The sequence below is a fragment of the Pectinophora gossypiella genome, chromosome 2, assembly GCF_024362695.1.
Source record: "Pectinophora gossypiella chromosome 2, ilPecGoss1.1, whole genome shotgun sequence".
NCBI classification, from domain to species: domain Eukaryota; kingdom Metazoa; phylum Arthropoda; class Insecta; order Lepidoptera; family Gelechiidae; genus Pectinophora; species Pectinophora gossypiella.
In genome coordinates, this window is record NC_065405.1 from 3,909,513 (window position 1) to 3,934,503 (window position 24,991).

At 37.5% G+C, this 24,991-nt stretch overlaps 1 protein-coding gene and 1 non-coding gene across 3 annotated transcripts in view; both read right to left on the reverse strand.

The window, feature by feature from the left end:
- The window catches only part of LOC126372337 (apolipoprotein D-like), a 466,981-nt gene that overhangs the window by 102,417 nt on the left and 339,573 nt on the right, over positions 1 to 24,991 (reverse strand). The gene's annotated exons all lie outside the window — the stretch shown is intronic.
- Trnat-cgu (transfer RNA threonine (anticodon CGU)) lies at positions 15,776 to 15,847 on the reverse strand. Its single transcript has one exon. It is a non-coding gene; the product is annotated as a tRNA-Thr (tRNA).

Genomic DNA, 24,991 nt, shown 5'->3' on the forward strand with positions numbered 1-24,991 from the left:
AAAGTGTATTTATTTTTATATGTACAAGTATTCCCATGCTGCACTTTCCGCTATATTACATCATCATCGCCAACCCATTAACATCCCCACTGCTGGAGCACGGGCCTTAACTATGGATGGATAGGGAGATCGGGCCTTAAACCACCACGCGGGCCCAGTGCGGATTGGTGGTTATTAACGACTGCTAATGCAGCCGGGACCAACGACTTAACGTGCCTTCCGAAGCACGGAGGAGCTCGAGATAAAAACTTTTTTTTGTGGTCGCCAATCCTATGACCGGCCTTTTGCGAAAGTTGCTTAACTTCAACAATTGCAGACCAAGCGCGTTTACCGCTGCGCCACCGAGCTTCTCAGCTATATTACACAATATTAAATATCTCCTATACTTAAAGGTTGTCTGGAAGAGACTGCTACTTAGCAGTAAGGCCGCCTATTGTACTCATTCTATTTCTCTTTTGTTTTGTATTTTGTTTTTTCCTGTTTGTGCAATAAAGTATCTGTTATGTTATGTTAAGCTAGCAAAGCTAGTGGACCATCATACTCCTGCTCTTACCCCACTCTAGGTAGGGTCGGCATAACATGTATTCCTCTTCCATTCATTTCTGTCAGTCGTCATTTCGGTACTCACACCTTTCCCATACATATCCTTCTTTACACACAAAAAGAAATACAAAAAATAGCAGATGTCACAAAAGATTAGTTTATCTATGTTTATGCCTCGCTTTAGGTAGACTGACTAATTAATGTGCCACATTACAATCTTGGAATCTGCAAAACTAGAGTGCCTATTCACTTACTTTTACTGAGGTAATCGTGTACTACATTATACTTACCCACTTCTACTTTAGAGCACTTCCCTAACGTTGCCTGGCAGAAATTGCTGTTTAGCAATAAGGCCGCCGTGCTTATGTTTTTATTCGTATGTTTATGTCCTTTGTATATGTCGTCGTGCAATAAAGTATTATTTATTGATTGATTGAGCACTTCTTTAAAGAATCAGATAGTATCTTAGTCCACGTAAATCGAGAACCTACAATTTTTATTTTTCTTATTTTAAAGAATTTAAAAATAAAAGGCTATAATTATATAATTGACTGCCAAAGTCTATTTAAAAAATGTCGTTAGGTTAAATCATAGGTCAATATGTTTCTATGTCTAGGCTCCGCATTTGTTCAGACAAGTAGTGAATATCATCGTAGTAACTATTATATCGACGTTGATCTTAATAAGAAATCTATTATTGTTATTATTACATTTATTTGTATGTATATATATTTGTAAATTTTATAATTAGTTGTAGGTATAAATAAGTCTATTATATTAATTGTTGCGATGAGTGTATTATTACGTATGTATTATTATAATTATTATGTATTTTTGTGTATGCTTGTACACGCTATCTGCCCTCTCCTCGTTAATCTTTCACTCTCACAGGCCTACTGGAAGAAATTTCTGTTAGAATTAAGTTCTGCCTTTTGTCTCTCCTCATGCTGTCATATTGTTTTTCTGTGTTATCCTGTGTACAATTATTAAATTAATAAAAAATAATTCTGAATCTAAATTACTTAATAAAAAGTAAGTTTTAGTTAATACTTACTAACGCATTTTACCTATTCCTATACAACAGCTCAATTGCGCGAAACCCTATTATTACTCTCATTTCAAAAAGGCTCAGACAAATGCTTCTATTCTCTATGGAAAACAATAGCGGCTTCAAAGGGACCGTCGCATTGTAGTTGCATAAACTTCTTTCTTCCGCTTATTTTAAGGGAAAGTGAGGGGCCGAAAGTTATAAAATTTTATGTTTTGGCTACTTCTTTCGTATCGTCTTTACGATGTCTAACAGTGCCTTTCGATTTCTGCTTTCATTTTCACTTCGAAGGTCATGCGTAAAGAATTTTGTGAACTTTTAAACTATTGTTTGGGTATATTGCTTTGGGTGTGCTACCTCGGTAGTCGCTACCTGATGAGTTAATTGTTATCAGTCGTACTTTGAACTTTCTAATGTTTCTAACATATTACCTAAATGATGTGTGCGAAAAAAATGGTTTGCGAATTATTCTTTGTTATTCTTGAAAGTTATATCATATTAATTTATTTTCTATTCTTTTTTGACTAACATTTTTTTCCCCAAATTAATATCATATAACTTTGAAGATTAACAAATAAAAATTCTTAAACTATGTTTTTTACGCACACATCACTTTAGGTAATATTAATCTCATTGTATAATATTGAAATTTTCTTCCATTTTCGGGTATCTACTGTGTGATTTATGAGACTTTCTATTTTGTTGTAAGTAAATATTATTCTGAGAGATCGATCTATGGTCTCATTATTCTTGACAATAATTTTGACAGTAGTCTTAGGCAAAACTTTCTCTAGACCATTAATCATTTTCCTATATTTATCCCGTTCGCTGATCCGCCTACCCAACGTGAAGATTAGACAGGTCCGGTTTTTACAGAAGCAATAGCGTGTCTGACCTTCCAACCGGGAATACAACCCAATGCATATCTCAATAACACCTAGATAAAAATAATAGTTATGGAAATCATAGCATTCAGAAAAACCGCGCGATTAGTTTATTTTGCCTACTTCCACAGTCTAATGTCGTACGGCATCTTGCTGTGGGGTCATGCTGCAGATGTGAACAGCATTTTTGTTCTGCAAAAGCGGGCCATTCGGGCGATTTACAAATTGGGACCCAAGATGTCACTTAGAAATAAATTTAAAGAAATTAATATTTTAACTTTGGCATCACAATATATCTTTGAAAACTTAATATATATGTAAAAAAACATATAGGATTATTTGCAAAAAATAGCGATCGGCACATTGTTAATACCCGGAATAAAAATAAACTTGCTTTACAAGTCAGTCGATTACATAAGATTACTAAATCTTTTAAGGGGCAATGTATACGTTTTTACAATAAGATTCCCATTGACATTCAGAATTTGCCTTTCAACTGCTTTAAGACAGTAGTTAAACAAAAACTTTACAAAAAAGGTTATTATAAAGTTAGTGATTATTTAGAAGATATGAATGCATGGGATTAACTGTCTGAGAACTGATATTAGGCAGCTAAATTACTCAATTGTATATCAATATTTTATGTTTATTTTTTTTAAAGAACGTCTAGGGCCCTGTGCCGAGGTTTTTCTTGCAGCTTCTTTTCCCCGGCTATACAGGTTGTGAGAAGCTGCAGTAGTTTTAGGCGGATGAGACGTTCGTTATGTAAAAATTGACGATTCAAAGTGTAACTATGTTACCTACTGAATAAAGATATTTTTGAATTTGAATTTGAATAAAATCGACATTATAAAACGCACCAACAAGTGCCTTAAGAAAACACGATAAAGATAATTATAAAGCATACACACACATAAGTTCAATCAATCAATAATACTTTATTGCACAGCGACATATACAGAGGGCATAAACTTACGAATAAAAATAAGCACAATAGGCGGCTTTATTGCTAAACAGTAATAAACTCACGACAATATCCCAATGGGATAGTCAGAGGTACATCCATCGCAAGATGAACTAAGTACCCACACCTCAACGAGCTTTCTGTTAGATCAAAGTGTTAGGTGGTGAGCCGTATCGCCGTCTAAAATGGTCGAGTTAACTGTGTTAGTGAAAATGCAGCTAATTTCAATATGTAGAATGACATGTCACGAAAGTGTTACGCAATACTCTAATGAAGTTGCGTAACTAATAATTTTCCAATCAAATTTCCATTTAGCGCCTTATTGGAATGAGAATGAACTCTGATGATTGACATGACGAACTATGTAGACGAAGGAAGGTATAATAAAACTCTCGTTAAAAATCTCTTAATTTTGTCTAGCTTTATACACGGTGTTAGTGACATCGTAACGAATACTAAGGGGGATGATTCAGACCGTGATTTTGAGCTTCCCGTCACAAAATTCATGACCTTTTTAAATTGTTTTAAATTCTATACTTTTGCGATGGGAAATTCCACTTCGTATTTACTCAAAATAATGAGCTCAATCATCCCTCTCAGTATTCGTTACGATGTCACTTACACCCCGTACAAGTACGTACAGGTAACCATACAAGTAAGTATGTGTGTTAGTGACACCGTAACAAATACTGAAGGGAATGAATGATTCAGACCACGATTCTGAGTTGATATCAAAAAAATCATGAAATTGTTTGTCTTTTTTTACTTAATCATCCCTCAAGGTTTTCGTTACGATATCACTAACACAGGGTGTTAATAATAATATCCCATCAAAAACATAAATGTGAAATGAGAGCCAAGTTCAATATTATGTATGATATACCTATGCCTTGGTTGATGACTTCAACGACAAAAGAAGTGAGATCAAAATGGGTGCCGAGTTCAATGGTCAGTCCTAAAATGTATTTATAACAACATAAAATATAATTTCTTCTTATACTTAATGTTCACTATTTTGGTTTCTAAAGAATGTTCTAATTCAGCGGGGCGTTATAAACAAAAAGTCACTTAGTATTATCACTTGTTATTTGTTTATACGATAGAAAATAGTCACAAACATAATACACGTATTTACGCTGCGGAGGTTGGGCGAACAGAGAGAGAATGAAGGGAAGAATGAATTTAGTATGAATCCTGTGAATGAATACTAAACACTTAACCTAAGATAATACATGGTTATCATGGTTAAACCATGGTTTAACGATGCTAGTTAGTTTAATCACTGTTTGTACTTAATTTTTGAAATAAAAAAAAAAAAAACATTGTAGCCTAAGGTCTGACTTGGCTAGTTTTTATATATGAGTTAAATTATAGGCTTAGCAAGTTCTAAACCGACAAGAATACTAAGGCTATGTTTAAGGGTATGCATGTAATAGGACGCGAGCCTATTGCCATTAACCGGGCACAAATCCTGGAAACCTCGTGATATCAATTATCTATGTTCCAAACATGAATTCATATTCAAAGTTTATAGTTATCAAATAGCTTTTTGGCAGCAAGTGAAAAGTATCGGCAAAGTATGGGAAGTATCGGTAATATACGATCCCGACGACCCGATCACTCTAGCCATAGAGGCAGCCAATCAGCTCACGACACCAAACACTTCAGGTCCCCGATACCGACCCCGCCGGCGTGGTCGACGATTTCCCTCATTCAGCGCTTATCGCTAACGACCCACTAGGGTCGATTAATTCTTTCCGTCCGGCCAAGTAGTTAATGCCATCTGCGGCAAATCTACAATAAGTCACGTCAAAAAAAAAAAAAAAAAGGCAGCAAGTCACAATAACGGTCATATGTTTGATGTAATGAGACAAGCGCCACCTAACGAAAACGGGATGTAACCTTTTTATCATAAAACAAAAGAAAAACAATAGAAACAAAATGGAGTAGCAAGAACGACGCCGTTTTATTTTCGCGCTCCTTACATTTATTTTCTACAACCAAATATACTTATCCATATTATTTACCTATTTCTTCATCTATTTGAAGCAAATAAACTTTGATTTAAGTAGATTTTTTGATTCTTTTGACATAAAACAAATGCATTTCGGACAAACAGAAGCTTAAACAAAGATGCTCATTCGCACCTGGTCATATACCTCATCAATAACTATATCAATTAGTCTCAACTACCAGGGCATCAGGGATAAGAGGTTAATAAATCTATTGATCACCTGCCATTCATACTAGTTTCAATTACTAGTTTGATGAACGAACACAGGATGTTCTACAACAAGCTAATTATAGGTTTAAATGGTATGAGAGATGGGTTTGAGCACTGTATTTATGTATGAACAAATGCGTGCAAGTACTTAGGTGTTAATTTTCTGTAATTTTTCTTTACCATATAGTGTTTCTGTGTCTCAATAGACCTAACAAATATTAAAGTCAGTATGATATTATTATGTCTACGGATCATATCAACACCTTTACTGAACTTGATAATAAGTAGACAAAATATGTTTTGGGTGTATTTATACAAAATAAACTAAAATAAGCTCAACTCTACCATTTTCGGAAGTAGACACAGTGGATTTTAACAAAAAGTTAACGGCCTCTGTGGTCCAGTGGTTGAGCGTTGGCCTCACGATCCGGAGTGCCTGGGTTCGAATCCCGGTGGGGACATATCACAAAAATCACTTTGGTTAGAACATTACAGGCTGATCTCTTGATTGTCCGAAAGTACCATTTACTGATGTAAGTGAGTAATCGTTGCATGAGCCATGTCAGGGGCCATTGGCGGCTCAATCATAACCCGGACACCAGGGTTGTTGATGCTGGTATTCCATCTCAAAACCCACACGATAAGAAGAACAAAAAGTTAGTTTCTATGCCCCACGGGGAATCGAATCGCCATCGCCAATCGCCACGATGTCGAGCCAAACACCATGGAGGTCAAATGCGAACCAATTTAGATATATCAGCAAAGTTGTCCAATGTGTCAACCCAATGACTAAAATCGACATTGCTTTCATTTCAAATCAAATCTATAGCCTAAGGAAATTAGTTAATCCCCAGTGAATGACTGCCCACTGTTGGGCGTGATTAATCATAATCACTGGCTATCTAGCCTGCAACACGACATGCCCGGAGGTCGAAAGTATACTGTCGAACGCAAGCTTTACCTCAACCTCGCCTTGGGAAGGTCCGAATTGGAATTTTGATTTATTGCTATCACTGTATTGCGACATTGAGGACTGGTATGGTCAAATAGGTAGGATGATGTGTCAATAAAGATAATGCGAGTTTCTATGCCTACATTGAAAAAGTAAGAACTGTAAAATAATACTAAAAATCTTCACCCATCTACCCTGACACCAGGTTTGATGAGATTGGTACTCCACCACACAACCCACACGATAGAAGAAGAAGATTAAAAATCTCATTCTTACCGCGTAAGTGAGAGCAGGACGGACAGCTAGTTGATCTCCTTCTTCTTATCGTGTGGGTTGTGAGGTGGAATACCAACCTCATCAATCCTGGTGTCAGGGTTATTACTGAGCCGCCAAAGGCCCATGGCTCATGTTACGACTACATACTTACATCAGTAAGTAGTAACCGGGACAAACGGCCCTAGCTGGCCGGGGCGTTGGTGTTAGCTAGTTGATGATGTTCTTTCAATTATTTGAAAAGACCTCTGTAGTAGTTGAGCGTTGGGCTCACAATCCCGGGTTCAAATCCCGATGGGATTATCAGCCACCCGGTGAGGTGCCATCAATAAAAAAACATACTTTGTGATCCCTAGTTTGGTTAGCATATTACAGATTAAAATAAACACCCATTTGTCTGAAAGTGAGATGATCCGTGCTTCGGAAGGCACGTTAAACCGCTGGTTACTAAGTAACATAGTTGTTGTAGGTACGTAGTCGTTAGATGGGCTTTGTCAGGGGCCTTAGGCGGCTCAATAATAACCTAATTGCTAAGGTTGGTAATCCACTTTACAGCCCACACGATAAAAGAAAAAGTGATTTGCTGTGGAACTCAGACTGCAAAAGTTACATTAGATAGGACAATTTGTATACGTTGTAAGATAGTATGTTTTATTAAACCAATGAAATAAGGTAAGTAAGAACCTAAATAAAAAATACTTATACATTCACAATTCGCTACAAAAAATTGTGTACACTCCAATTGACGTTATTGGCCTTAGTCATTGTAAGGGTATTTCTTTCGATAAATGAAAATCCAAGTAGATAATGTCTAGTACGTGACATTCACGGGCACGTACAGCCACGTAACTCACTATCGCTGCTTTGTGTAACAACCGAAAAGCAGTAACTATAGTCTTTCTTCTTTCAAAGTTGGAACATAACCTTTAAAACGAGTCTGATTAAGTGGACATTTGAAGTTTGTTTAAAGTTTGAGTTACGACGTTTCGGTTTTCAGTTGTCATGCGTGCACTACCTTAGGACCTTGGCAGAAACGTGGAATAGTATCATCAGTTTCTAACTACATAGCAAAGTTACCTTTAAGTTTTATCAAATAAGGTTTGTTTTGTGTTGTTGAATGGGAGGTCGTTATGTGGTTCTTATGCGAAAGTGATGGTCGAAGTTAGAACCTTGACTGAAGTAGGCCGTTTACCACACAGGGCCTAACTGCGGGATAGAAGTTTCTGTTCTGTCACAACATATGACATGCGCATAAGCAGTTACTTTAGTTTGACAAAGTTATAAAATCCGATAGAGGGATTTGGTAATTTTGTCCTTTCAAACTCAAACTCAAAAATATTTTTATTTTTTAGGTAATATAACCCTTTGGGTTGATCGAAGTGTTGCCTATGCTCAGCATTGGGACGTACATGGGATGTTTATGTCTTATGTTACGTAACGTAGTTACCTACACTTTGTATCGTCAATTTTCACATTAAAATATAGACGAGTGGTTGATTTGTCACCATAAGTTTCATCAAATCCGTCTGGATCTTGGAATAACAGTGGCTGGAAGTTGTCTTTGATTATTTGAGCTCCGCTCACCCCATTAGGGATTATGGGCGTGAGTGTAGGTATGTATATACGGCAATGTGTAATGCTTTTTAAAAAGTCGCGGTCAATTTTTTTTCTTTAATTTTATTGAGCGTTTATTCTGATAAGAATATACCACCCTCATATCCACAGATTTGTGTTTAATGACAACGCGAACAATTCTGAGGAATCCGGTACAGCTTTCAGCGTCAGTGCTCTTCGTCGGAGGACCGGAGGCCTAGTACGACTTTGAAATAGACTACTCTGGGCGCCATCACACTCGCGTCAGACAGAGTACTGCGGGGCGGAAGGCAAGAGGGAAACCACTGCCCTATTTTTCCCTAAAAAGTAGCATGGAGAATGCTACACTGACAAGTGGCTCTAAAATTAATGATGTGAAGCAATTTAATGCAATCTACACTTCATTTCCAGTCCCGCTAGTAGAAAATAAAGTGGTTATGCTTAAGTTATTATGAAATACTAGTAAACGATGCCTTATTATTCATCCAATAAACTTGTTACCCATTAGTTTATGATATGAACTCATCGTTATGCCAATAAATAATTGAATTAATGCGGACCCATGTAATTGAAACTCCGCCCTTCGGTGTGCGCGGTAATGTCTTCACGGGCGAATGGGTAATTGTATTGATCGCTACTTGTTGTAATTATTGGCTTCAATAAACTACTTTGTTCAAACAACCACCTATGGTATATTATTTAGAATATTAACATAACGAATACTTCATTCCACACACAGGAAATTCAAAATTACAAAACAAAAGAGAAGTAGAAAGACCGAGATTTACAGACACAATAGTTAAACAATGGGGTTTGGATTTATAAAGAACATTCGGTCTTAGGAGGATAAAACACGGCCTTATTGCTGGTTCTTATATCGTGTGGGTTGTAAGGTGGATTACCAACCCCATCAACCCTGCTGTCAGGGTTACTATTGAGCCACCAAAGGCCTCTGACATGATTCATGTAACGACCGGGACTGTCTAGAATCAACGGCTTAAAGCACGAATCATCTTACTTTCGGACAGTCAGCATTGCGTTGCTTATTAATATATTTATTAATAATGAACATTATAATAATGAAAATAACAAATTAAATATTAGCGATGGTATGTATCTATCTCCTTATTTTACTTTTATTCATAGTACACTTACTTGTATTTATATTAGCGTAAAAAAACCGGCCTGCGTAATGTAGCGGTTTGGTAGACTTTTCAGCTCACGATTGGAGGTCCAGGTTCGATTTCTTGTGAGGACTTGTGCGTCAATCTGATAACAGATTCGTTATGCGAAAATATCTCACACAAATAAATAGTATTGCCAATTCTAAAGGATATAATATACGACGTAGAGTTAAAACTACTACTGGTCTAGGAAACAGACAACAATAAAAAAAAAAACTCAATTCACGTTCTCACAGACGATATTACCGTCCATTACGATGTACATACTCCAACATACTTATTGTAGAACAATACATGAACGAATGATTCATCTAATACGATATCGTGCACAAACAAAGCTGCAAAGAACATTTCAAACGTAAAAAAAACTGACTTCTCCTTAGAGGCCTCACAAAAAATGCTTCAAACCAGTCTAGATTTTAAAAGGTACCTTGTGACTTGCATTTTGAAATGAAATTCTGAGGAGAACATAATAACATAATATATGATGGTAGTTATATACACATTAAATGATTATCACGTGCTCAGAGGTGAAGGAAAACATCGTGAGGAAACCCATGTTCCTGAGAAATGCATTTTCGGAGGTATGCGACCTAACCTGTATTGGGCTGGCTTTCCCTTCGCGGGTTGGAAGGTGAGACAGGCAGTCGCTTCTGTAAAAAACCGAACCTGTCAAGTCTTCAGGTTAGGTAAGCGGACCCTGTGAAAAACGGGATAATGCAAGGGAGATGTTGAGTTATATACACATCAAGCCTTATTTAACGCAAATCGGGAAACTTCTTCTATACCGTATATTACAGGTAGGTACACGGTATTATGCATTTGTCCGGCCAAGTATTACACGCCATAAGAGGCCAATTTACTATAAGTGTTGTAAAAAAAACATATATATGCCATTTGAAAAAATAAAAACGGTAAGTGCATATTCTGGGAAGAAATGAATAAATATATTGTTTAATACACCTTACCATTCAGGGTCTATGACAGAAGTCAACTAAAAGAGATAATGTCTAATGTATTAAATTTGATTTAATAATTAAATGTTATTTTATAATTAACATGTTGACGAAAACAATAAATTATGATAAAAAATATTAATAATTGCGTTGATAGCTTCATTTCCGCCTGTTTTATCTATAAATCTAAAGTAAAAATGTTTATAAAAACAAGAATTATGAAGGTATCGTAAACATTCCTACGCGTTATATAAAATTTTCCTAATTGTTTACATAATTAAGAGTCAAGGGTAGCTGAACGAACAACATTTTCCTTGTTGACTATTTTAGATAATTTGTTCTATTTTGGAACGTTACTTAATAACTTTTATTTATATATGTAATGTAATTTTTTGACATTTTAATGTTAAAGAAAGCCACACAACGCTTATTTTTTCATACTAACTAATATCGTGTTATTGGGCATACTTGCAAACCGACATATAAAAAAATAACGTAAGCAAAGATAAAAAAAAAATAAAAACTGAGAGCCCAGTTGGTAGAACGCTTGCCTCTCACTTTGAGGTTGCAGGTTCGAATCCAGCACAGGCCTAAATCAAAGATTGTCGAATTTGTTTTCGAATTCATGTTTGGGTCATAAATGATTATCACGTGCTCAGCGGTAAAGGAAAACATCGTGAGGAAACCCACATTCCTGAGAGATGCATTTTCGGAGGTATGTGACCTAACCTGTATTGGATTGGTTTTCCCAGACAGGCAGTCGCTTCTGTAAAAAACTGGACCTGTCAAATCTGCAGGTTAGGTAAGCGGACCGTGTGAAAACGGGATAATGCTAGGGAGATGATGGTGAATTAAAAACTGAGAAACAAAAAACAGTGGTATTATAAAAATAATAGGTACTAAATGTGCATGCAGCATGCATGCTTTAAGTTTGCTAAGGTGAAAGTAAGGAAAACTTAAATAAATTCGCATTCATAATTCAGATTTAGTCATTGCATTCTTACTCTTACTCTTATTCTCTGAAGACATAATATCAACATTACACACTAGAATAAATCCCACTAGAAAATAGAATACAATGAGAATCATATAATTAAGTAAAAAATAAAAAGTAACTATTACAAAGAGCCGACTAAAAATCCACACAAAATACAGTGAACAGTTTTATAAATATGCAAAACAAAGGAAAAAATAAATACTAAAAGCATAAATGCGAATGAAAATAAGGCCGGTCGTACATGGGACGCGTTTGTGTACGAATTTGCGTAAACGTACGAACACGCAGTAACTTATTGTAGATTTACCGCAGGTGGCATTAACTACTTGGCCTGAAAAATGGGGAGCGCTGAAGGCTATCACCCGGTACAACGTTTTAAGACAACAAGCCTGAGGGTGCCCAGTTGGCCGCGAACCTCGGGTCAGGGCGACGTCTGAGAGGAAAAATATTTGAAAGAATTAGACTCTAGCGCTGATTGAGGGAATTCGTCGACCACGCCGGCGGGGTCAGTATCGGGGTCCTGAAGTGTTTGGTGGCGCGAGCTGATTGGCTGCCTCTATGGCTAGAGTAATCAGGTCGTCGGGAGAAACAACGTATTATGGACCTGTCTTTCGTACGGCCACGTACGAACGTACCACGATCCAGAGGTTGTGAAACGACTTTGGTGTCGGTATTGTGACTTTACGTCAAATATTTTCACGTTACGACGCCGTGACGTGGAGATGTATACAGGCCCATTAGGAGCGCGCACACAGAGTGCGAATTAGTCTTTACTGACCAGAAGCCTCAGCCAAGTTGCAAACGATTATGACACTCTACAGACTCTCCCACCCGGTGCAAAATTTATGACCAGGGACTGAGGGTCCCCAGTGTTAAAAATGTATGGGTTTGACATAATAGTAGACATAGATTGAAAATGAAAAATGAAAATATTTTATTTTTATTTTTTTATTTCTAAAGGTGACATGACATGTCAATCCTGTGTATTTTTATCACTGTCACAGACGATTGATATAATAGGGTAGTTTACAAGTAGTTAATCAGTTAGGTACTTTTTACTAAACGTCATAACACGAAATTACTATGGAATGAAAAAGCAGCCTGTTACGTCATAGAAAAACATGGCAAAATGTCACACTTATTATTACATTTTTCTTTATTAAAATTAAATAATAAGTTAAATAGAAAAATGAGTTCTTTTTTTGAATTTTCTTGTCACCTTTAGATCTGTCTATTTAGAAATTAGAATTTCATAATTTATCTTTGAATCTAGCTAAAGCCCCAGTTAATGTGCGTTTACATGATACGTATTTAAGTTCGTACGAAAAGCGTCAAAAGTGCGAGAGGCCTAATGCGAGTGAGATATGTTAATGAGAATAATAATGGAACGAATTAAAATTGCATCGAAAACCCGGAATACAAAATGGCGGATGCATCAGACCTGAACATGATGGTATCAGAACAAAAGATCCGCGTAAGAATTAACATGAGACTACCTGCCGAATTTCCTCGCCTACGCAGCGAATAATCGGGTCGGTCTTCAGTGCAAGCGGGTTTAGTATGATTTTTCTCATCATCAATTTAAGAGCCACGCTCTTGTCGGTGCAGCATTCAGCCCCGCAGTACTCTGTCTGACGCAAGTGGGATGACGCCCAGAGTAGTGGTATGATTTTTCTACTTAAATATTATACAATATAAAAATCTGGGAGTCGTCAAGGCTTGAGTAAATAGGCATTTGCTAGAGACCACATCGTCGTCACTTACCATCAGGTGAGATTGTGGTCAAACGCGAGTCTATTTTATTACAAAAAAAAAAAATACTATTAGAATTATACATGTAGAAAGTCAAGTCCTTTATTTTTGTTAGAGAATGTATTACACTTCAAAATAACAATGTGATGAGGCCGGTTATCTCACAATCCACACGTGGGTAGAATGTCAACCACCTTAAGTATAAGTAAGTGTTTATGATTTTCTGGTTTCCCAAAAATTTATTAAGCTGGGTGGTTTTCCTTTTTGTCCTTTTATGGAATACTAATTAATCCTTTTAGAGAATAATAATAAAATTAACACTAAATAATTTTTTCTTCTGCTGTTAATTTAAATACTTACTACAAAAATATCATCTATATAGGCACTAATTTCGATAGTTTCTACCTTATTTACACTCCAATTAGACAGCTTTCTTCTTCATCCCAATTATTTTCACATTAGCTTGCTTTCAGATTAGGTTCTGCCAATGTTAATGTATTTTTTTTTGTAAAAATATATCGTATTTATTATTTAAATATAAACAAAGTACGTAATAAAGTATTATTATGACATAAATCCATGCCCTCTCTCAGTGCGACTCGACCGCTTGACGCGAGGAGTGTGGGTTGTAACAATTGTCCAGCCGACATTCGAACACCAACCCCACTGCGACAAGGTTCTAACTAACTTCCATTCACACTCAACTTAGAACTGTGTGTGTTCAAGGCGCGGCAATGTCATAGGATAGTTTTTGCGGTCGCCTACACTGGTACATCAGAAGAATTTGACTTAGCCACCAAGGTCAAAACATGCATTGTGTTTTTGTTAGAATACGATGTTTAGCCTGACCCTATGTGTGAATGAAATCGCTTTTGTTTTGTTTATTAGAATAGTCTCAACAGACTAGATATTGTTTTTTTTATAATGAATGTTGTGTTTACTTGTAATTGGCTTACACATTAGTACTGATTTACTTTTTTAATCGTCTTAACTCTTAACTAAATGTTATAATGTGCATAGCTGCAAGTCTTCTTTTCTATCGTGTGGGTTGTTAGGTGGATTACCAACCTCATCAACCCTACTGTCAGGGTTACTATTGAGCTGCCAAAGGCCCCTGACATGACTCATGGCTGTAAGTGATTCATTATATAAATAAATAAATATTGGGATAATTTGTTGGTTAAAATGATTATTTTAATAGAGACTTTATATTCTTTTGCATTTAAATACCTAATGGTATATATGGATGCGTTATCCTGTTTTTCACAGGGTCCACTTACCTAACCTGAAGATTTGACAGGTCCGGTTTTTACAGAAGCGACTGCCTGTGTGACCTTCTAACTCGCGAAGAGAAAAGCAGCCCAATGCAGGTTAGGCCACATATCTCTGAAACGCATTTCTCGGGTAAGTGGATTTCCTCACGATGTTTTCCTACACCGCCGAGCACGTGAAAATAATTTATCATCCAAACATGAATTCGAAAACCGATTTCAAAAATTGTCGGTTAAGCCCATGCTGGATTTGAACCTGCGACCTTACAGTGGGAGTTAAGCGTTCTATCAACTGGGCTATCTATGAATCACAAGCAAGTCTGTCACGATATTCTACTGCGGGGTTTGTGGAGAAACTACTCCCTAATCAATTTAAGAAAAAACAAACTTCTCTGCGTTTGTAGTCACGACCTTTGAATTTACCTTCATAAGTAGATGAGAAGATACAACAATTCTTTTAAAACTTGCGAAAGTAAAATAAAGTAAATCATTTTTTATTTTATTAACAAACATCTCACCTTTTCGGCGAAACGATCTTGATTCTGTCAAAGTCACAAGGCGTGTGAATCGACGGCCGATGTCGAAACCTCCTAAGTGATAAAGACATAACGCGTAACATTCTTCACATCTCTCCTTAAAACTCATTGTGTGTCCACCGAAGTGGAAACTTTGTAGAAGCGCAATATTTTTTAGGAAATTTTGCACGTTTTTAAACACGAAAGAGTGCACAGTACATAATATTAGATAGAACGACTACTTCAGTACAATTAGTGATTATATTTCAACAGATTGTTGATCCCTAGTCACATTACCAACTTATGGCTAGCGGGGTAACGTCTTGCTCTGTTCGTTACCCCGAAAACATCCTTTGGCAGCAGCATACATAACATAAACTGTCTATATACGTCCCACTGCTGGCCACAGGCTTCCCTTCAATCAACCGGAGGGGGCATGGAGCATATTCCACCACGCTGCTCTACTGCGGGTTGGTGGTGTTTTTACGGCTAATAGCCGGGACCGGCTTAACGTGCCCTCCGAAGCACGGAATCATCTTACTTTTTCGGACAATCAGGTGATTCAAGCCTGGAAAGTCCTTACCAAACAAAGGACAGTCGCACAAAGTGATTTCGACAATGTCCCCATCGGGAATCGAACCCGGACCTCCAGATCACGAGCCTAACGCTCTAACCACTAGACCATGGAGGCAGCAGCATACTAGTACGTAACTAGTCACCATAAAAAACAGCGGTGAAACAGCCTGCTCAGCGGTGAAGGAAAACATCGTGAAGAAACCTATGTAGGAATATTCCCCAGAAATGCGTTTCGGAGGTATGTGACAACCTGTATTGGGCTAGTTCTCCCTATGCGGGTTGGAAGTTCAGCCTGGCAGTCGCTTCTGTAAAAAACTGAATCTATCTGATCTTCAGGTTAGGTAAGTGAACCTCGGGAAAAATGGAATAAAGCTAAGGAGATGACAATTTCAATGAAGATAACATCTGTCAAAGTACGGAAGCCAGTCTTGTGACTTTTAGCATAATGTATATAGAAATTAGGCCATTTGATTATTTAAACCAGAAATGATAGATGTAGGTACTTACTTGTCTTGCAGAAGAAAGATATGGCAATAATGAGTAAAGTGAGCACTTATACCTAAAAGTTATTACGACGTCAATTTACACTAATATCCATTGCGTCACGAATACCTACTTGTTTCGATGTTTGCGACTCAAGATTTGTTTGCGAGTAAATGTGAAAAAACTTCAATGTCAAACCACATTGTTGTTAGGACTACAAACGAAATGGTTTTGTAAAAAGAAACGTTGAGAAATTATTTATTTTTAAACCTATTTTTATGCTAATCTAGTTGGAACTGAGTAGTTAAGAATCGGGGATTTACTTGTGATTTTATTTTCTGAATGTCCCTCGGCAGTTATAACGTTTCAAGATTCAAACGAATGATAATTTTCATTTACATCAATTATTAGATATTACGTATTACAATTTGAATTCAAAACTAAATACTTTATTGCCGTTTTCTTCAGGCAATAGGGTCAATTAGAAAACAAAAGCACTGTATTAGGCTGAATCCAGGATAGATGACTAGGTACTCATCTAAAATAAATAAAAAAACTGTGTAAATTAATAAATTACAGTATTTTTTATATACGCTTTCCTTGAAAACCAAGAGAAGAAAACAGACAGAGAGAGAGAGAGAGAGAGAGAGAGAGAGAGAGAGAGAGAGAGAGAGGGAGAGAGAGAGAGAGAGAAGGAGAAAACAAAATAATAACTGTGATTACGTTCTATCATAAATATAAGCACATAGTGATGTATAAATATGTAAGTAAGTATTTAATAGTTTCCCTAACAAATGATCGTAGTGTAAACAGTATTCTGCGCCCACATGCGTCGCGGGCGCATCTAACGACGCAGCACAAAAGGCAGTAAATCTCTCGGCCTTCCTCTCCATTCCGCGGCTGGACGCACTGCGCAAACGCATATGTACTGTTGGGGAAATAAGGCGAAGGAAAATTGTATATTTAGTTATAGGTTTTTACGCATTAAATCCCATAGGGGCGGTAGAAACCTCCAAAAACTTTATTTACAACAGGTAATGGGCGTTGTTGTTTATAAATAAAGGCAATAAAACGCTAGAAAATACATAGGTTTATGGGTTTTGTTTTAGTATAAATAGCTGGTGGAATAGAATAATACTACGTACTGATGATCTCTTGTATGTTTTTTTTTTTTTTTTGACGTGACTTATTGTAGATTTGCCGCAGATGGCATTAACTACTTGGCCGGAATGATCTCTTGTAGCACTTGATAGCGTATTAGGTAAGAATTTGATTGGATCCCGCTGGTCTGTGTTAGTGATTATTTATTACTTGTCAGATGTCATCGTAGCTATAAGAAGGCATGGGTTTAAGTAATCATATCGATGTTTAAATACATGAATCCAAAGTTGGTTCAGTCCATCAATCCCAAACGGTTTTATAGTTATCATAATCTTTTAACAGCCTCCGTGGTCTAGTGGTTAGAGCGTCAGGCTCACGATCTCTAGGTCCGGGTTCGATTCCCGATGGGGACATTGTCGAAATCACTTTGTGAGATTGTCCTTTGTTTGGTAAGCACTTTTCAGGCTTGAATCACCTGATTGTGTGAAAAAGTAAGATGATTCCGTGCTTCGCAGGGTACGTTAAGCCGTTGGTCCCGGCTATTAGACGTAAAAACACCTCCACCAACCAGAATTGGAGTAGCGTGGTGGAGTATGCTCCATACCCCCTCCGGTTGTTTGAGGGGAGGCCTGTGCCCAGCAGTGGGACGTATATAGGCCTGTTATGTATGTATGTAATCGTTTGCAAGGTGGCCACTGGGGCTTAGTGAGACCACCATCATTAATTTAAGAGACAGCATTTTCTATGATACTTTTTAAGGGAAAAATAGGGCAGTGGTTTCCCTCTTGCTTTCCGCCCCGCAGTACTCTGTCTGATGCGAGTGGGATGGCGCCCAGAGCAGTTTATATCAAAGTCGTACTGGGACTCCTTCCTGGCCTGTTTTTACAGAAGCAACTGCCTGTCTGACCTTCCAACCCGCGAAGGGAAAACCAGCCCAATATAGGTTAGATCACATACCTCCCAAACGCATTTCTCGGGTTTTCTGGTGTTGTTTTCCTTCACTGCTGAGCACGTGATAATAATTTATGATTCAAACATGGATTCGAAAAACGATTTTGAAAATCATAGATTTAGGCCTATGTTGGATTCAAACCTGCGACCTTACAGTGAGAGTCAAGCGTTCTTCGCTCGGCTCACGGTTGTGAATGGAATTATCATCAGCAATTATCTTTTTAGTAACACTGTTTTAACACATTCATTAGAGGTTGATTTTCTTTGTTTGCGGGTTTGCCCTCATAAATATTTAAGGTTTTTTTATGTGAATAGCAACAAATTATACCTGAGTGTGAATTTGCTTCTGTGTCTGAGAGTGCCTAATAATAATAAACGGCCTTCGTGGTTCAGTGGTTGAGCGGTGGGCTCACGATCCGGAGCTCCCGAGTTCGAATCCCGGTGGGGTAATAAATAATCCCTATAATCACAAATATCATTTTGTGATCCCTAGTTTAGGTATTGCAAGCACACTCGATTGTCTGAAAGTAGATTCTTGTTTCGGAAGGCACGTTAAGCATTATTTACTTATGGAATATGCTTATGTTAATGCAGTTTTTTGACACAGTTGGCTTCACAATTATAGACTCGTTCACCATCTACGTTGGTCTAACAGAAAGCCCGGTGAGGAGTTACTTAGTTCATCTTGCTATGGATGTATCTCTGGCTACCCCGATTGGGATATGGTCGTGAGCTTATATTATTTGTAAATAGATTATGTGGTCGTTACATGAGCCAAGTAAAGGTATTTACCTTTGGCGACTCAATTATAAGGTTACGTGTTAATGCTGTGTTTCTAGAAATAAAATTCTATCTACTATCTATTCAGCATGTATCCACCCACTGCTGGGTATAGGTCTCCTCTCTTTCACGCCATCCTTTCCGGTCCTGTGCAAGTCTCATCCATTGCTTTCCGGCATACCTCACAATGTCATCCGACCGGGCTGGTGGTCTGCCTCGATATCGCATCCTATCCTTTTGGCCACCATTCAGTAACAGCCTTAGTCCAATAATAAAATTAAAACAAAATCTTTATAAAATTGGACATGGGTTTTTTACTGTTTTCCCCGTCTATACAGTGCATCTAATAGACTTCACACGATGGCCGACCTTGCGGATATGGAGCCACGTAATCGTTTGTAATTGTAGAATGAATGTCGGAATGTACGATCAATCGGTTTCTGTGCCGCAAGACAAATTGTTCGTACTTACCTTACTTATTTATATTGGCTTGACTGAAGGAAGATAAAAAATCAGTGTTACCACAAAACACAAACTAAAAATAAACTAAGGTTTGAAATAGTATTTCGCGCCACGAAAGAAGTCGGCGGATTTTAATGAAACTAACTTGACTAGTCATAATAATTCTATGCAGAGTTTGCGACAGTAGCGCCGCGGCCTTCGGGACTTCTTTCGTGTACGGATTATATTTTAAACATAGTTTATCTTTTAGTCTTTGTTTTGTAGTAACACAGATTATGTTTTAAAACTAAAACCGGACTACGGAGAAACCACGTTATAAAAACTAAGAAGAAAATAGATGTATTTCTCTGAAATTCTTCCGTTTACTGATGTTTAAGTGATAGCCGTGGTCGTATGCCGTGGTAAGCAAACTCTAAATAGAGATTGGTATACGACCTTTTTTTTGACGTAACTTATTGTAGATTTGCCGCAGATGGCATTAACTACTTGGCCGGACAAATGGGGAGCGCTGAAGGCTCTCACCCGGTACAACGTTTAAGACAACAGGCCTGAGGGTGCCCAGTTGGGCGCGAACCTCGGCTCAGGGCGTCATCTTAGAGGAAAAATATTTGAAAGAATTAATCGACCCTAGTGGATCGATAGCGATAAGCGCTGATTGAGGGTCGGTATCGGGGTCCTGAAGTGTTTGGTGTCGCGAGCTGATTGGCTGCCTCTATGGCTATAGTAATCGGGTCGTCGGGGGTATACGACCACGGCTATCTTCCGTGACGTCGCGTAGCCAATAACCACCGGACGATCAAGACGCCTCTAATGACCACTCATTATATTGGGTAGAGAAACAAGTAGATAAACAAAAACTTAATAATTACTTTTGGTATGTGCGTCTAAAGTTTACAATTCGTCCATTATAGTACACACAAACATGGCCTTCAAATACATAACCCTCCTTTTACTTCGCCGCAGTCGGGTAAAAATAGACAAAATCTATTCCAACTTCTCTTAGGTTGAAAGTATAATATAACGTAGTATGATTAAAATGTAAGGAGGACAGATATATAGTACACTGCCTAGTACGTAGAAGACGAGAGGTATACACTCTTATCATGCTTCGTCTTCTGCCCTGTGGATTGTGAGGTGAATTACCAACCTCATCAACACCGGGACCTCCTGGGTGTTTTTTCGGTTTAAATTTTCTGTTTGCGAGTTTCCCTAGGCACGGGTAGGTATGTGCTATAAAAACAAAAATTATTTTAAGTTTATGATGATTAACGTTGAATAAATGATTCTTATTTCTGTAACAAACCAATTTTATATTGAACGATAGTATTCATAACTTTACCTCAATTCCTAGGCAGGTCTTAAAGCTTGCAATTAATATGAAATTAATTGAATCACCAGCATTTAAAGGGTAGTAATATTAATTTGCAATTAATATACAAACATGTAGCTGCTAATTGAAATTGACTCTGTTTCAACCCTTGACATTTTGCGCAATATTGAAAGAATCCCAATTTTGTTTGCTATTATATATAATTGGAAGTAAATGCCTATTGATAGGCCACTAACTAAATATACTATCAAAGATAAGTCTAGATACTCTATCGATAAAATTGATACGAGAGTATCTAAATACTCGTCGATAGTTTTTGATAGTGATAGATTGATAGTCAAGCTATCGATAGTTTGGTTTATCTAACACTAATTGGAAGTGATATAGGTTCCTGACGACCCAAATATTGTTCCTTGAGGGGTTCGCTTAGTAAGTTCAAACACGAAAACTCTCCCCTGGGCGCATCCTTAGGCCGGTTGTCTTAAATTTTGCACCGGGTATGAGTCTTCTTGGAAAGAGAGTCTTGGAAGAAATGGAGGGAGGCCCTTGCCCAGCAGTGGGACACTTTAAGCTACATAAGATAAGATGAGTCTACAGCGCTTCACAAGAAGTGTCCAGCCATGTAATGATTACCATCTAAGGCGAATCTACAAAAGAACACGCAAAAAGCAGAATTCCGATAGGTTGACATTTAACTTCCATCGACGCTAATCAGCTGGCTCCGGGTTGCGTCATCCATAATCCTCCCAGGCAACGCCCTGAGCTTACACGTGTCAGTTATAATAGTTCTCCAGGATAATCTTTTTACTGTAATAGGTTACCCTTCTTATTTGAAGGGAGCTTGAAGCTAAGTTCCTATATTTACTCCACTAATTGATATCCCAGTCCCAGATTATAGGCGGAACATAAGCGACCCTATTTCGCAATAACAAGCATTATAACTCGATGAAATTAAAACGAACAATACGGCTAAGTACTTCCTTGAATCAGTGCGCTTTGTTGCTTTAGCAGCGGAGTAGTGGACGGCCTTGGGAGCGACATTCCTTGCCCTTTCTTCCACCTTGCTACCTATGTCTTCTTGGACGGTCGATGCATACGAGAGGCGATTGAAGTGCTATTAATATGCCATGCTCCCCCGACTATCAAGGCTTTGTCTATGCAGTCACTTGTTTTTTTCTCTGCCTAAGGCCTTATGTGTGGGCGATAGAGGTGGTTTTGTTCGAAACCAGTGGTAGACCTAATGTTGTTGAGTGATACGTGATCAGATTTCTAGTTTCGCGCCATCTGGTGTTCGAAATGAGTTCGCTGAGCGATTCCGGGTAATAAAGTAAAGAAAAAAATGTGTTGGTGTGACGATTATTGGTGTGTAGAGTATAAGTCAAACAATAATAGTACGTAATATCATAATAATAAATTTATTAATAATCAAAGTTAGATGTATTTTGAACCTGAGATGGAGTTGGAGTTGATTTTATTATTTAGACGAAATACCGAACTCTAAAAATGGTTAAATATTTTTCCAAAATAACTTTAACTCTGCCCAATACACTATGATGAATTTCTCGATGTAAAATACATCAAGAGATAGACAAACAGTCTATATACTTAGGCTTCCCCTCAATCAACCGAAGGGGGCATAGAGCATATTCTAGCATGCTGCTCCTCTGCAGGTCGGTGGTTTCATATTTTAGCAAGTACTTATGAAACAATCGACGATTGAAGGTTTGTTTTTTTTCGGTCTTCGATTGACTAAATTGGGGTTGTTAGAAGAGGTTTAGTACGATATACTCAGAATCAGCGCGTGTATGTAACGATTGATGAAAGCGATTGAGGGAAGCAGGAGAGGTATGTTAGGATCGAAGCAAATAGAATCCCATAGTCACTGCTTAATTCAGGGAGAAAAAGGCGTGAATTTATGTTTGTATGAAACATTTTCACAAAGAAAAATGATGTATGCCGGCTTCGAAGCCTAATTTTAGCAGAATAGTTAACACGTTGCAAGGTTTTCCTTTGTCTTTATGTTCGTAGTAAGACATGTTAGATGTTAATCATACGTGTAGTTTGCAGGAGGATCGTAATTAAAATGATTTTGTGTATGAAGATGTTTTCTATTGAGTTAGTAGCGTGTTGGGAAGGTCGCGTTACGTTCTTGTGTGCAAGGATATTGAATAGTGAATGATTTGGAAAGAATGGGTACTAATTGTTAGTTATTTATTTATACACGTAAGTAAATACATAAACTCACGCCTATTTCTCATCAGAAATATCGAGTTATATGTTTCGTAAGAATTATCTAAAAATATCAATTATTATTTTGCAGTCAGAATTATAAAGTTTTTATTTTTTTCTATTACCTAATAGGGTATTTGACTGGGTCAAAGTTAAATTATAAAATGCTAATCAAGAAATAGAAGCCAATCTAAGATTGCCCCAAATCAATCTCATTTTACTTTTTGACTTATTTTCGAATTGTATTTATGAATTAGGTAACAATGAGTACGTCGTTTGACCGCTTCTGTTGATGACGTCACAGGACAGTTTTTCCATACAAACTCCAAAGAAAACTTTCGTTTTGACGTTCCGAAAAAAGTATCTCATTTGACTAGGTTGTCAAGTAGCCTATTGTTCCAAATTCAACTTGAATTCCAAAATTCCAAATTGAATTAAACACGTGTTTTGTTCAACAAAACTTCGGCAGTGTATCGATTGTAAAGAGTTCATTATCTTGAATAAGTATTTGAAGTTGGAACGTGTTGTGAAACGAATAATCGTTATTATGAAGAAGAAACTATTCTCCTTACTCGTTATTAAAATATTGACAATATAAATTGGTTGATGATGAGTGTGGAAAAAAAGAAGCAAGAGAAGCATGTCAGGATGGAAGCAAATGGAATCCCATAGACTCTGCTTACCTCGGTGGGAAATAGGATATAAAAAAAAATCTTTTAGAAGATTTCCTCCTACAGTTGATTGGAGCCCATAATTTGGTGCTCATAATTTCACTACTGTTTACAAATAATTCGCTGGGCTCAGTGACTTTTGCTGTTTGTTTGTACGTAGATTTTCCTTGGATGGTAATTAATTGCTGGTAAAACAGTTTGATATAAAAAAAGTAACATCGATAGCAACAGCAAACAAAGCCTGGGCCTTGTCGCAAGTAATTACATTCAGTGGAAGGCATGTGTGACATGCGCACGCGTCGCGAAAGGAGTGTCGGTATGAACGTATGTATGGATAGACTGATACCACGCCATATATGTACCGGCTGGTACTAAAGTGATGTGCTGTCACTAATACTGAACACATTCAATATATTCACCTATAGCCGGCTGGATTTCGTAATTGCTGTGCATTTTTTGTATGTATTTCTGAAGCAACACGTCACACAGGCGAATCTACTGCATTTATACACGAGACACTCTCGCACTCAACCTTCTTTTTTTTTACGTGACTTAGGAGCTATGGCCGATTAACTACTTGGTCGGACAAATGGGGAGCCCTGAAGGTTTACACCCGGTCGCACTCCGGACACTACACACAAACAACCTCGTATTATTCGTTTTATACAGCCGCCATACATTATCGTACACGCGCATCTGTGTATGTGACTCCATACGTTTGAAGACTAAACAACGTCAAATTTGGGGGTGTGAGGTAAACCTAGCTCAGGCGCGGGTGGGAGCGGAGAATTCGTTCTATAAGTACGTAGTATTATTCCTTATTCTATGGCCCGGTGCCCGTTGCGAAATAAACCATGTTTATAAGTACAATAAAAGAAAATGACTTAGCCCTTTTTCAATACGCATTCAAGTTCAAGCTTAAGTGCTCCCTTAGTGCAGTGTATAGTGCAGTGTTTTGTGTAGTAGGAAAAAGGCACTAATCACTATAAAGTGACAATCGCTCTACCACAGAATAGTTTACATGCGCTCTGTGCAAAACTGCCTAGGTGTACCAGTTAACAATTATGGACCTCATTCTGTACAAGTATTTAAGTTGGCTTTATGTATGTTCAATCTGAATAACAAATTAATTTTACCAAGAAATCAAGCAATTGAAATGGAAACACATAAACAAAAGCACATCAGTCAGTACAAGCGGTTGCAAGTCAAAGCGAAATCTGCATGATAATCGTATTCTATCAATCATAATAAA